At 50.2% G+C, this 13,614-nt stretch overlaps 1 protein-coding gene across 3 annotated transcripts in view; it reads right to left on the bottom strand.

Annotated features, from left to right (window-relative positions):
- The window catches only part of SMC1B (structural maintenance of chromosomes 1B), a 2,760,606-nt gene that overhangs the window by 546,024 nt on the left and 2,200,968 nt on the right, over positions 1-13,614 (bottom strand). The gene's annotated exons all lie outside the window — the stretch shown is intronic.

Genomic DNA, 13,614 nt, shown 5'->3' with positions numbered 1-13,614 from the left:
TGCTGATTTATAGTCAGATCCAAGCTTCTGAAAAGATCTGTGCAGGCCTCTGTGGACTTTTGTCGCTTCTCCCTTGGACGAGGCTTTGATAAGCCAGTCACCCAGATATGGGAAGACTTGATGTTTCCGCTGTCTGAGAAATGCTGCAATCGGAGGGAGACATTTTATAAAAATCCTGGGCGCCAATTTGAGACCAAATGAGAGTACTCTGACCTGGTAATGGCATCTGGCTACCACAAATCGTAGGTATTTTCGGTATTTTGGGAGAATAGGCACATGGAACTAGGCGTCTTGGAGGTCTAATGTAATGAAATTGTGCTGGTTCAGGAGCTTTTAGTACCTCTTGTAACGTTATAATTTTGAAAAATTGTTTTTTCAGATATAGATTGAGATTTCGTAGGTCCATAATTAGTTTCCACGGCCTTAACATCTTATTGATTAAAAAGCAACAGGAGTAGAAACCTATGCCCCTGCTTGAGAATGGTACTTTCTCTATCGCCCCTTTGTACAGGATGTTCTTTACACCCTGTTGAAAAGCCTTGAGATATTTGTGGTCGCAGGCTTGTGAGGGAGTTGCAGGCCGTGTTTGGGTAAATTCTAGAGTGTGTCCAAATTGAACTAGGCGCAGAACCCACTGGTCCGAAGCAATAGCTTGCCACTGGTGGAGTAAGTGGGAAATGTTGCCTCCCAGATGGGTAGGATGAGATTGAAACAATTGGCTTGGTGACCTGAGATTTGGAGCCGAAGATGCATCATTGGCAGCGGCCAGTATCCTTACCAGCCCTTGATGTCTTTCCTCTATTTGCTCTGACATAGGATGTCTCTGAGGCGGTTGTCTTTGTTGGAAAAGAGGTCTGTATGACTGTGACGTCGAAGAATACGCCGAGTAACGATATTGCTGGCAACCCCCTCTATAGAAAGGTTGACCTCTACTTTTTGATCCCCATAAGGGAGTTTTCTGGAACTACAGCGTCCCCAAAGACTTGGCAGTGTTTGTGTCTGCCTCGATTGTTTTAAGGGCTTCCTCTACGAGGCTGCCAAAAAGAGCCTCTCCATTGTATGGAAGGTCCAACTGCTGAATCAGCTAGTTGTCTGAAGCACAAGTTACTACTTGTGTAACGATATATCTGTAAGAGACATTAGTTAGTATTAGATTCCTTACCTTAGAATATCCCCAGGCGTCAGACTGGATCCGGAAATTTTTGCGTAGCAGTACCCTTGCGCGTCGGTAGGCGTCGTCTGCGGCTCCCCGTCCGTCGTCGGTGTCGTGGGCGCCGTGATGATGTCGTCGGAGTACTTAGACGCCGCCTGCGCGTGCTGACGTCAGTTCTTAGACACAGCTTTTCCGCGCCAGAAACGCAGAGCCATGTTAAAAAAACAACACTGGTGCCATTGAAACTAGGGCCCTGAAAGGGGGTAACCCTAACCCTAGATATCGGTTCGCAGAACGGGGAGGATGGGTGGGTTGGTAAGGAATCTAATACTAACTAATGTCTCTTACAGATATATCGTTACACAAGTAGTAACTTGTGCATCTGAAAGAGACACGTTAGTATTAGATTCCTTACCTCAGAATAGATACCCCAGCAATACCAACCCCGGTGGTGGGTCTGCGAACCAATAATCACACCAGAAAGTCCTGGAGGACGGAACGGCCAAAGAAGCCATCCCTCCGGACTTGGCTGTCCAGGCAGTAGTGTCTTGCAAACGTGTGCAGCGATGCCCACGTAGCTGCCTGACAGATGTCTTGTAAGGGCACCCCCCGGCCCAGGGCAGCTGTAGTCGCCGTGGCTCGGGTGGAATGAGCCCGTAATCCAACAGGGGGCTCCTTTCTAGCCAAGGAGTAGCATGCCTGGATACACAAGATGATCCACCGGGAGATGGTCTGCTTGTGCACCGCTTTCCCCTTCTTAGCACCCACGTAACCAACAAAGAGTTGGTCATCCACCCGGAACTGGCGTGTGTGGTCCAAGTAAAATGAGAGCGCACGTTTTGGGTCCAGACGGTGGAGCCAATCTTCCTCTTTAGAGGGATGCGGTGGCGGGAAGAAGGTTGGCAAGGTGATAGATTGCCCGATGTGGAAGGCCGTTGTAGGAGAGTGGGGTCTGCAATCCCATGGCCACCCCAGATTTTTGCTTTTTGCTTCACTGGTTTACGACTTTCCCTGGCTGTGGGCCTGCTAATGAGACCCACAGCCTAACTGTTCTCTCTCTAAATTACAACCATGTACCCTAGGTGCATTTACCCATTTGTACTGGGCCACCTTATCAGTCCCTGTACAGTATACCTTAGGTATCCAGGGCATAGGTGTACCCAGGGCCTACCAGGGGCTGCAGCATGTATTATGCCACCCCTGGCTGGCCACCCAAATTTGACACAACTGGCTGCACGATGTAGGAGAGTGGGGTCTGCAATCCCATGGCCACCCCAGATTTTTGCTTTTTGCTTCACTGGTTTACGACTTTCCCTGGCTGTGGGCCTGCTAATCAGACCCACAGCCTAGCTGTTCTCTCTCTAAATTACAACCATGTACCTTCGGTGCATTTTACCAATTGGTACTGGGCCACCTTATCAGTCCCTGTACAGCATACCTTAGGTATCCAGGGCATAGGTGTACCCAGAGCCAACCAGGGGCTGAAGCATGTATTATGCCACCCCTGGCTGGCCACCCAAACAGACACAACTGGGTGCACGACAGCTGGGGCAAGGTGGTGTAAACACCCTTTGCTTTAGATATAGTATTCCTATATCTAACCCTAAAAATGGACACATATATTCCTATCAGTCACTCCTATGGCAGGCCTTATCAATCCTGAAGGCAGAGTGCTTGGAATTATGTGAGATGGTGCTCTGGCATGAGCTGAGCCCGTTTGCAGCTTGCAGAACCAAGTCCAAATAGCTGTTCCATGATAACGCTATACCATATACTCTTAAGTGCATTATAATCCTTGCGGTTAAATGCTAACTTTGGTATAGCATTATCAAAACATGTCGAGTAAGGTGTCATACGAATTGGAATACTAACCCCTCGCCAATTCTGGCGACGGGGTTAGCATTCCACCCTTCTAGAGGGACACGACATGTATGTAACTGTGAACCCCGGTTAAAGTCAGACATAGCCTCAGTTCCACAAAATGGATGCTGCCACCGAGACACAAGTCTCCCCTCCTGCTGCTGGGAGTCCTTCCAGCAACGGAGGCCTGGACAAAGGGTTTTCTGTCAGGGGCGGTGCCAGCACCATCCCAGACAGGATTTTGTGTATCCCAGGTAGGCAGGGCTGAAAGGAAGGTGACTGCAAGTGGCACCCTGGTGCTCACTGTGCATATGCCGGCCCAAACCAGTTCCTGGGGCACACCAGCCCCTGAGCTGGGGAGAGACCGGACAAAGGAGAGGGGTGTAACCACCCCCCTCCTAGTCCCACCCATAGGGCAGGACTTAGTCGCGTGCCAGCCCCTTTTCTTAGGATAAAGGTAGGAGCAGGCCCCCTTCCCAAATTAGATAATCTTGAATCTTGAAACTACTTTCCACGAAAGGAACTCTTGACTCTTCTGAAGACTCTCCCTTGTGGCTAAGGAGTAGCCACCCTGCACCAGCAGGCACCATCGAAGCTCTTGCGGTTTGCTGTAAGTCCATCCTCCGCATCAAGACTGCCCAGCTCGACGAGACCCGGATTCCCTGCCATCTCTGACCTCTACCTACATCATCCAGCCCAGCTGAGATTCGTGGGTGTGACGAGACCCGTGGGACCGGCCATCTTCAAGACCTGCACGACGCTTCACCAGCACGACCCCCGAGAGACCCTCGAGTAAGTGCATTGGGGTTTGAGAAGCCCTAACCCTGAGCAGCTCCAGCACCGAAGTCCAGCCCCCCAGCATCCACGAGATCTGCGTGGGGCCCTTCTGCTCTTTGCTGCTCACCGTGTTGTCCGGCCACTTGCCTGCTGGCTTGTAGCCCTCCTGACGACGAACCACGACACTTTCATCGCTGGTCTGGTTGCTCCAGACTGGCCCTAGCTCCCCTCCAACAGAGGAGCACCCCGGACCCTCCTGGTCCACTCCAGACGCCATCTTGAGTCCACCGCGTGGGCTTGCCTTTGCCAAGGCTTGTTGCTCCAATCCTGGTTTCAGCAGCGCCGACAGCAGACACCTTCGTGGGACAGCTCGCCCCTCCATCCTGGTCGCCGACAACGCCTCCTTGTCCAAAAGACTGCAGAGCCCAGCGTCGCCCACTCACCTGGTCGAGGTGACTTCATCCGGTGCCATCCTGGTGCCCATCTGATCACTGGCTAGTGATCAAGAACTGAGTCCCCTCTGCTTTCAGGTCATCTTCAACTCCGATCCAGGCTTGGATCCCATCGAACTTCATCACTGGTCGACTGCCAGCAACTTCTTCTTTCAGGCTCCATAGACTGTAACAAGGATTCTCGATGTCTTTTGACCCCTATGCAGCCGCAGCCCCTGGGCTAGGTAACTCGAGCATTTCGGTGCTCCAACGTAGGTTCACTATCTAAGTGTCCAGATCCTTTTTCATTTTCAGCCTAACTAGTCGGATTCGTCCGATAACACTAACTTTACGAAATCTAGCATCCATAGACTTTGTCCCGCATCCCGCGTGAGAGTGCACACTCTGCACCCGATCTCCCTAGGCCTCCTGCTCCTAACCTTAGGGTTCAGTAGTGTAGTCCTAGCGATCCTGAAGCCTCTGGATCTTGTTACTTACCTGCTAGTATTTCGCATTCCACTTTTGTAGTATATGGTTTTTCGTGCCCCTCGCGCATTTGTGTAAATTGTGCAACTTAAAGTATTTTCGTAAGAGTTTTGTATTGTGCTTAGCTCCCTGACTCATAAAGAGTTCAGGGTAGACTTGTTATAAATAAATATCCTTTATTTTCATAACAACTTGTGTGGTGTCCTTTCACTTGGTGTTCAAGGGGTATATGTGATGGTAAAACAGCTGGCTTAACACGCCCTCTAGAGTTTAGCCTGAAGACTGCTCGTGTCCATGCTACTAGGATAGCTGGTCTGAAAGGTTGACTTACAACCAATCATCAATAAGGGTTGTTTGGTATGATACACAGTGATCACTAGAATAGTGAGCACTATATATCAGGCCAACTTCTCACATTGGTGTGCAGCGGTTGGGATTTGAGCTTGCTGTTGTTTTACCTCGCACGTATCCTAAGAATATCAATTGAGAGATCACATAAGTACCCAGGTACATATAACTTAACTTAGAATACTCTGAGTTCTACTGAACCAGCTGTTGTAGTGCAACAGGGCTTAGCACACCCTGACTACAACTCTTAGCAAGGGATCAGTAGGTAAACCCATAGTGTAGGTAGGTGCATCACTTACACCACACTAGAAGCATGTCTACCCATGGAGAGTCTTCAGAGACTCCCCTTGTGGCTGTTGACCCTCCACAGGTCACTTCCAGATATGCAGGCCTTAGCTTCCAGGAGATGAGACAATTGTGTACCTCCAGGAAACTAAAACAGGGTTCTAACCCTACCACTCCTTTTCTGTTAGGTCTCTTAGAGACTTATGATGCTAGGAAAGCTTCTCAGACAGATGGGAGCATGCCCCCCTTAGAAGGTACTCGTGGTGACCCAGACTCCAACCTCCCTGAAACAGAAGATGTAGAAGAGGAGGAGGAAGAAGAGGAGGAAGAGGAAATCTCTGGGGATGAGGAAGACAATGGTCCTGAGCTAGTCAGGCTTACTAGGGCCAACTTAGACCTACATAGGGAAGGATCTGGGGGGCCCCCAGTCCTGACCCTAAGCAGGCCTAACTTTGGAGTTAGAAGAGATAGATCTCATTCTAGGGACTCCAATAGATCTGTGCACTCTCATGCCTCTGCTCAGAGGAGAATGATCTCTCCCCAAAGGAGACTGACTTCCCCTCAGAGAAGAGAACATGAAGCAAGGATGAAACAGGCTAATCTGAGGATTCAGAGGGAAGAACTTGCCCTTGCCAAGGAGAAGCTTGCCTTTGCTAGAGAGCAACAGTTAAGTGGGGTAGTCCCCACTGGTGGCAGCAATATCCCAAAGGATAAAGACAGGAGTTTTGACACTAGACACCTGAGTAAAATAGTGCCCCCCTTTAAACAAGGGGATGACATCCACAAATGGATGACTGCTTTGGAGAGTGCCTGCACTGTCCAGTGCATCCCCCAGAGTCAGTGGGCAGCTATTTTGTGGCTCTACTTTGTAGGTAAAGGTAGAGATAAGCTCCTCACTACTAGAGCTGAGGATGCTAACAATTACCAAGTCTTGAAAAATACACTGATTGATGGGTTTGGCTTAACCACTGAACAGTACAGGTTGCTGTTCAGAGACACCCAGAAAATTCAGTCTCAAGATTGGGCTGACTTTGTAGATTGTGCCACTAAGGTTTTTGAAGGCTGGTTACTGGGAAGTAAAGTTACTGGTTACACAGGATTGTATAATCTAATTATGAGAGAACACATCTTAAGTAATTGTCAGAATCAGTTGTTGCATCAGCACCTTATTGACTCAGATCTGACCCCCCCCCCTCAAGAATTGGGAAAGAAGGCAGACAGATGGGTCAGGACAAGGGTCAAGCAGCAGAACCAGAACCAGGGTGGTGGCCAGAAGAAAGCAGATCCCAAGGGTAATGAGAACAAGCAAAATGACCAGAAGTCTTCAACAGGGCCCCAACAATCTAAAGAGGGTGGGTCCCAGAATTCCCAGAATTCCCAAAAGAAGAAGAATGGTCAGAAGAAACCATGGTGCCAATACTGCAAAAGTAATACTCACTGGTTTAGTGAGTGCACCAAGAAAGGCCCAACTCCTACCACTACTGCCCCTAAGGCACCTGCACCCCCTAGTACAGTTAGTAGTGGTAGTAATCCTCCTAAGGCTATAGTGGGGTTAACCCTGGGAACTGAGGCGGGCTCTGACTTAGTCAGAACACCTACTCAGGCTGTTCTTGTTTGTACTGGGGACATGAATATGACCCCTACAATAAGTCCCAGTACTCTGGGCAAGTACAGGCAGACGCCTTTGATTAATGGAAAAATGGCTCAGGCCTACAGGGACACTTGTGCCAGTGTCACCATGGTGACACCTAACTTTGTGGACCCTGACCAGGTAATACTGGGAGCAGACTACCTGGTGACCAATGCTAGCAATGCCACTACCTCCCATAGTATGGCACTTGTTAACTTCTCCTGGGGAGGGGTAAATGGCCTCAAAAGGGTTGTTATTAGTTCAGACCTCCCTGTGGACTGTCTTTTGGGCAATGATTTGGAATCCTCCTTATGGTCAGATGTGGAGTATAGGACTCATGTGGAAATGTTAGGTTTGTCAGCACATGTCCTTGCTGTGACTAGGTCACGGGCCAAGAAATGCCCAGCTGAACTAGTGCTGGATCCTGGAACAATGGACCAGACACTACCCAAGAGAAAGAGCAGTAGGGGTAAGATTGACTCTCCCCCCCCCTGCCTCAGGAACAGGGTCAGCTCTCTCAGGAGACTGACCCCAAGACCCCAGAAGGAACTGTCCCAGAAGAGCTTGAGCCTGAACAGGTTGAGTTTCTTGGGACAGGGGGCCCTTCCAGGGCAGACTTGAGGCAGGCACAGTTAGAATGTTCCTCTCTTGAACCCCTCAGACAGCAGGCTGCTGCTGAGGCTGCAGGGAATGCCACAGGTGCCCATAAAGTGTACTGGGACGATGGACTCCTTTACTCTGAGGCAAGAGACCCCAAGCCTGGTGCTACCAGGAGGCTGGTCATCCCCTTGTCTCTGAGAGGTTTCCTTCTCACCTTGGCCCATGAAATTCCCCTTGCAGGTCACTTAGGCCAGAATAAGACTTGGGACAGGCTTGCCCCACACTTTCACTGGCCCCATATGTCTGAGGACACCAAGAACTTTTGTCGTTCATGTGTCACCTGCCAAGCCAGTGGCAAATCAGGTGGCACAACAAAGGCCCCCCTTATACCACTACCTGTGGTGGGGGTTCCCTTTGAAAGAGTGGGGATTGACATTGTTGGACCAATGGACCCCCCAACAGCATCTGGCCACAGATTTATACTGGTGGTAGTGGATCATGCCACCAGGTATCCAGAAGCTATTCCCCTTAGAACCACTACAGCTCCTGTTGTGGCAAGGGCCCTGGTTGGAGTTTTCTCCAGAGTGGGGTTCCCTAAGGAGGTGATCTCTGACAGAGGTGCAAACTTTATGTCAGGATACTTGACTGCTATGTGGAAGGAATGTGGTGTCAATTACAAATTCACCACACCCTATCACCCACAATGCAATGGGCTTGTTGAGAGATTCAACAAGACCCTCAAAGGGATGATAAAAGGGTTACCAGAAAAGCTTAGGCAAAGATGGGACATCCTTTTACCCTTACCTGTTTGCTTACAGAGAGGTCCCACAGAAGGGGGTTGGTTACAGCCCGTTTGAGCTTTTGTTTGGACATCCTGTAAGAGGACCCCTATGTCTTGTGAAGGAAGGATGGGAGTTACCTCTCAAAAAGCCTAAACTTGACATAGTGGATTATGTACTTGGTCTCCGCTCCAGGATGGCAGAGTACATGGAGAAGGCATCTAAAAACCTTGAGGCCAGCCAGGAACTTAAAAAAGCTTGGCATGACCAAAAGGCTGTCCTAACTGTATACCATGCAGGACAGAAGGTGTGGGTGTTGGAGCCAGTGGCCCCAGCAGCTCTCCAAGACAAATGGTCTGGACCCCACATCATCATTGAACAAAAGGGAGAAGTCACCTATTTGGTGGACATGGGAACTCCCAGGAGCCCTCACAGAGTACTTAATGTGAATAGGCTCAAAGCATTTGTTGACAGGGAGGACATGGGCTTGCTCATGGCCACAGATGAGGGACAGGAGGAAGAGAGTGACCCTCTCCCAGACCTGCTCACTCAGAACCCTGATGATGGGTCAGTAGATGGTGTAGTCTTTTCTGACAGCCTCTCTGAGCCTCAGCAACAGGATTGTAGGCAGGTCCTGCAATCCTTCAGACAAATGTTTTCTCTGACCCCCAGTCAGACAAACTGGTGCACACATGAGGTGGACACCGGGGACAGTCTGCCTATAAAGAGTAAAATCTACAGGCAACCTGACCACGTCAGGGACTGCATAAAAACTGAAGTACAAAAGATGTTGGAATTGGGAGTCATTGAACCCTCAGAGAGCCCTTGGGCTAGTCCTGTAGTTCTAGTGCCTAAACCTCACACCCAGGATGGTAAGAGAGAGATGAGGTTTTGCGTAGCCTACAGGGGTCTCAATGCTGTCACTAAGACAGATGCCCATCCAATACCAAGAGCAGATGAACTCATTGACAGAATGGCTTCTGCCAAGTTCTTGAGTACATTTGACCTGACAGCTGGTTATTGGCAAATCAGGTTAGCTGAGGATGCCAAGGCCAAGACATCATTTTCTACCCCAGGAGGTCATTACCAATTTGTGGTGATGCCCTTTGGTTTGAAAAATGCCCCTGCCACTTTTCAAAGGTTGGTGAACCAAGTTCTCACTGGGTTGGATGACTTTTGTGCAGCATATCTAGATGATATTGCTGTCTTTAGCTCCACCTGGGAGGATCACCTGATCCACCTGAGGAAAGTTTTAGAGGCCCTGCAAAAGGCAGGCCTCACTATCAAGGCTACTAAGTGCCAGATAGGGCAGAGTCAAGTTGTATACTTGGGCCACCTTGTAGGTGGAGGCCAAGTTCAACCTCTGGAGAGCAAGATACAGACCATAAAGGACTGGGCTCCTCCAACCACCCAGACACAGGTCAGAGCTTTCTTGGGCCTGTCTGGTTATTACAGGAAATTTGTCAGAAATTATGGGACCATTGTGACCCCACTTAATGACCTGACAAGTAAGAAAATGCCAAAGAAAGTTCAGTGGACAGTTAGCTGTCAGAAGGCATTCGATGACCTAAAGCAGGCCATGTGCACTGCACCTATTCTCAAGAGTCCAGACTACTCCAAGCCATTCATTGTCTAAACAGATGCTTCTGAGTTGGGTGTGGGAGCTGTTCTATCTCAGCTGAATATTGATGGTCATGACCAGCCCATTGCTTTTATAAGCAGAAGGCTGACCCCTAGAGAGAAACGTTGGTCAGCTATTGAGAGGGAGGCCTTTGCTGTGGTTTGGGCCCTGAAGAAGTTGAGGCCATACTTGTTTGGTACTCACTTCAAAGTTCAGACCGACCATAAGCCCCTCTTATGGCTAAATCAAATGAAGGGTGAAAACCCCAAACTTCTTAGGTGGTCCATTTCCCTACAGGGGATGGACTTTACAGTGGAGCACCGCCCAGGAACTGACCATGGTAATGCAGATGGTCTCTCCAGGTACTTCCACTTAGAGCAAGAAGACTCACCTGGTCAAGGTTAGTTTAATGTCCCTAAGTTTGGGGGGGGGGGGTTATGTAGGAGAGTGGGGTCTGCAATCCCATGGCCACCCCAGATTTTTGCTTTTTGCTTCACTGGTTTACGACTTTCCCTGGCTGTGGGCCTGCTAATCAGACCCACAGCCTAGGTGTTCTCTCTCTAAATTACAACCATGTACCTTAGGTGCATTTTACCAATTGGTACTGGGCCACCTTATCAGTCCCTGTACAGCATACCTTAGGTATCCAGGGCATAGGTGTACCCAGGGCCTACCAGGGGCTGAAGCATGTATTATGCCATCCCTGGCTGGCCACCCAAACAGACACAACTGGCTGCACGACAGCTGGGGCAAGGTGGTGTAAACACCCTTTGCTTTAGATATAGTATTCCTATATCTAACCCTAAAAATGGACACATATATTCCTAACAGTCACTCCTATGGCAGGCCTTATCAATCCTGAAGGCAGAGTGCTTGGAATTATGTGAGATGGTGCTCTGGCATGAGCTGAGCCCGTTTGCAGCTTGCGGAACCAAGTCCTTATAGCTGTTCCATGATAACGCTATACCATATACTCTTACGTGCATTATAATCCTCGCGGTTAAATGCTAACTTTGGCATAGCAATATCAAAACATGTCGAGTAAGGTGTCATACGAATTGGAATACTAACCCCTCGCCAATTCTGGCGACGGGGTTAGCATTCCACCCTTCTAGAGGGACACGACGAACAAGTTACTTACCTTCGGTAACGATATATCTGTAAGAAACAGTAGTTAGTATTAGATTCCTTACCTTAGAATATCCCCAGGCGTCAGTCTGGATCCGGAAACTTTTGCGTAGCAGTACCCTTGCGCGTCGGTAGGCGTCGTCTGCAGGCGTCTCCTGCGGCTCCGCGTCCGTCGTCGGGCGCCGTGATGATGTCGCTGGAGTATATAGACGCCGCCTCCGCGCGCTGACGTCAGTTCTTTGTACATAGGTTTTCCGCGCCAGAACACGCAGAGCCATGTGAGAACCAACACAGGTGCCATTTGAAACTAGGACCCTGAAAGGGATGTCCTTAACCCTAGGTATCAGTTCGCAGAACGGGGAGGATGGGCGGGGCGGTAAGGAATCTAATACTAACTACTGTTTCTTACAGATATATCGTTACCGAAGGTAAGTAACTTGTTCATCTGAAAGACACAGGTTAGTATTAGATTCCTTACCTTAGAATAGATACCCCAGCAATACCAACCCCGGTGGTGGGTCTGCGAACCGATACAATCCTACACCAGAAAGTCCTGGAGGACCGAACGGCCAAAGAAGCCATCCCTCCGGACTTGACGAACAAGTTACTTACCTTCGGTAACGATATATCTGTAAGAAACAGTAGTTAGTATTAGATTCCTTACGTTAGAATATCCCCAGGCGTCAGTCTGGATCCAGAAACTTTTGCGTAGCAGTACCCCTGCGCGTCGGTAGGCGTCGTCTGCAGGCGTCCCCTGCGACTCCGCGTCGTCGGCGTCGTGCGCCGTGATGACGTCGCTGGAGTATATAGACGCCGCCTCCGCGCGCTGACGTCAGTTCTTTGCACACAGCTTTTCCGCGCCAGAACACGCAGAGCCATGTGAGAACCAACACTGGTGCCATGTGAAACTAGGGCCCTGAAAGGGATGTCCTTAACCCTAGGTATCAGTTCGCAGAACGGGGAGGATGGGTGGGGCGGTAAGGAATCTAATACTAACTACTGTTTCTTACAGATATATCGTTACCGAAGGTAAGTAACTTGTTCATCTGAAAGAAACAGGTTAGTATTAGATTCCTTACCTTAGAATAGATACCCCAGCAATACCAACCCCGGTGGTGGGTCTGCGAACCAATACAACCTACACCAGAAAATCCTGGAGGACCGAACGGCCAAAGAAGCCATCCCTCCGGACTTGACTGTCCAGGCAGTAGTGCCTCGCAAAGGTGTGCAGCGAGGCCCACGTAGCCGCCTGGCAAATGTCCTGCAAAGGGACTCCCCGGCCCAGAGCAGTAGTAGCCGCCGTGGCCCGAGTGGAATGGGCTCTCAGCCCGACAGGAGGCTCCTTCCGAGCCAAAGAGTAGCACGCTTTGATGCACAGGACGACCCACCGGGAGATGGTTCGTTTCTGTACCGCCCGTCCCTTCTTCTCACCCACGTAGCCAACAAACAGTTGGTCATCCACCCGGAACTGGCGTGTGCGATCCATGTAAAATGAAAGCGCACGTTTTGGGTCCAGACGATGGAGCCGCTCCTCATCTTTTGAAGGATGCGGAGGCGGGAAGAAGGAGGGTAAGGTGATGGACTGCCCGATGTGAAAAGCAGAAACTACTTTGGGCAGGAAAGAAGGTCTAGTTCTCAGAACCACCTTGTCTGGATGAATGGACATGAAAGCAGGTTTGACAGAAAGAGCCTGGAGCTCACTCACTCTCCTGGCAGAGGTGATGGCAACCAGGAAGGCCGTCTTTAAAGTGAGGAGACGGAGAGGACAGGAATGAAGCGGCTCAAAGGGAGCGCACATCAAGAAAGTCAGAACCAGGTTCAAGTCCCACTGAGGCATCACGAACGGAACAGGTGGATACATGTGCGTGATGCCCTTCAAGAATCTCGTTACAATAGGGGACTTGAACAAAGATGGCTGATCAGGTAGCCTTAAGAAGGCGGAAAGGGCAGAAAGGTAGCCCTTGATAGTGCCCAGAGCAGAGCCCTGCTGGGCAAGAGAGAGAAGAAAGAGGAGAACCTCGGAGAGAGGGGCAGAAAGGGGATCCACAGCCTTTGCTGTGCACCATGCCACAAATCTGTTCCACCGGCAGGCGTATACCGACTTTGTGGAGGGACGCCTGGCTGCCAGAATCACATCACAGACTTCAGGAGGCAAGTCAAATGGCCTCAACTGTCGTCGCTCAATCTCCAAGCATGGAGTTGGAGACTGGACAGGTTCGGGTGGAGGACCGTCCCCTGCTGCTGCGACAGAAGGTCCTCCTGAAGGGGCAGGCGGATCGAGGGACCGACTGACATGCTGAGTAGCTCGGGATACCAGTACCTTCGAGCCCAGTCCGGAGCCACAAGGATAACTTGGGCCCGGTCGCGCCTGATCTTCTTCAGCACTCTGGGAAGAAGTGGTATAGGCGGAAAGGCGTACAACAGACCGCAACTCCACTCTCGCCGAAAGGCGTCGCCGAGCGAGTGCCGTCTTGGAAACTCCAACGCGCAGAACTGATGACATTGCGCGTTCTCTT

This window comes from Lissotriton helveticus, chromosome 1_1 (assembly GCF_964261635.1).
Source record: "Lissotriton helveticus chromosome 1_1, aLisHel1.1, whole genome shotgun sequence".
Classification (NCBI taxonomy): Eukaryota; Metazoa; Chordata; class Amphibia; order Caudata; family Salamandridae; genus Lissotriton; species Lissotriton helveticus.
The sequence above is the reverse complement of the archived record's forward strand: the minus strand, read 5'-3'. Positions and strand labels throughout refer to the sequence as shown.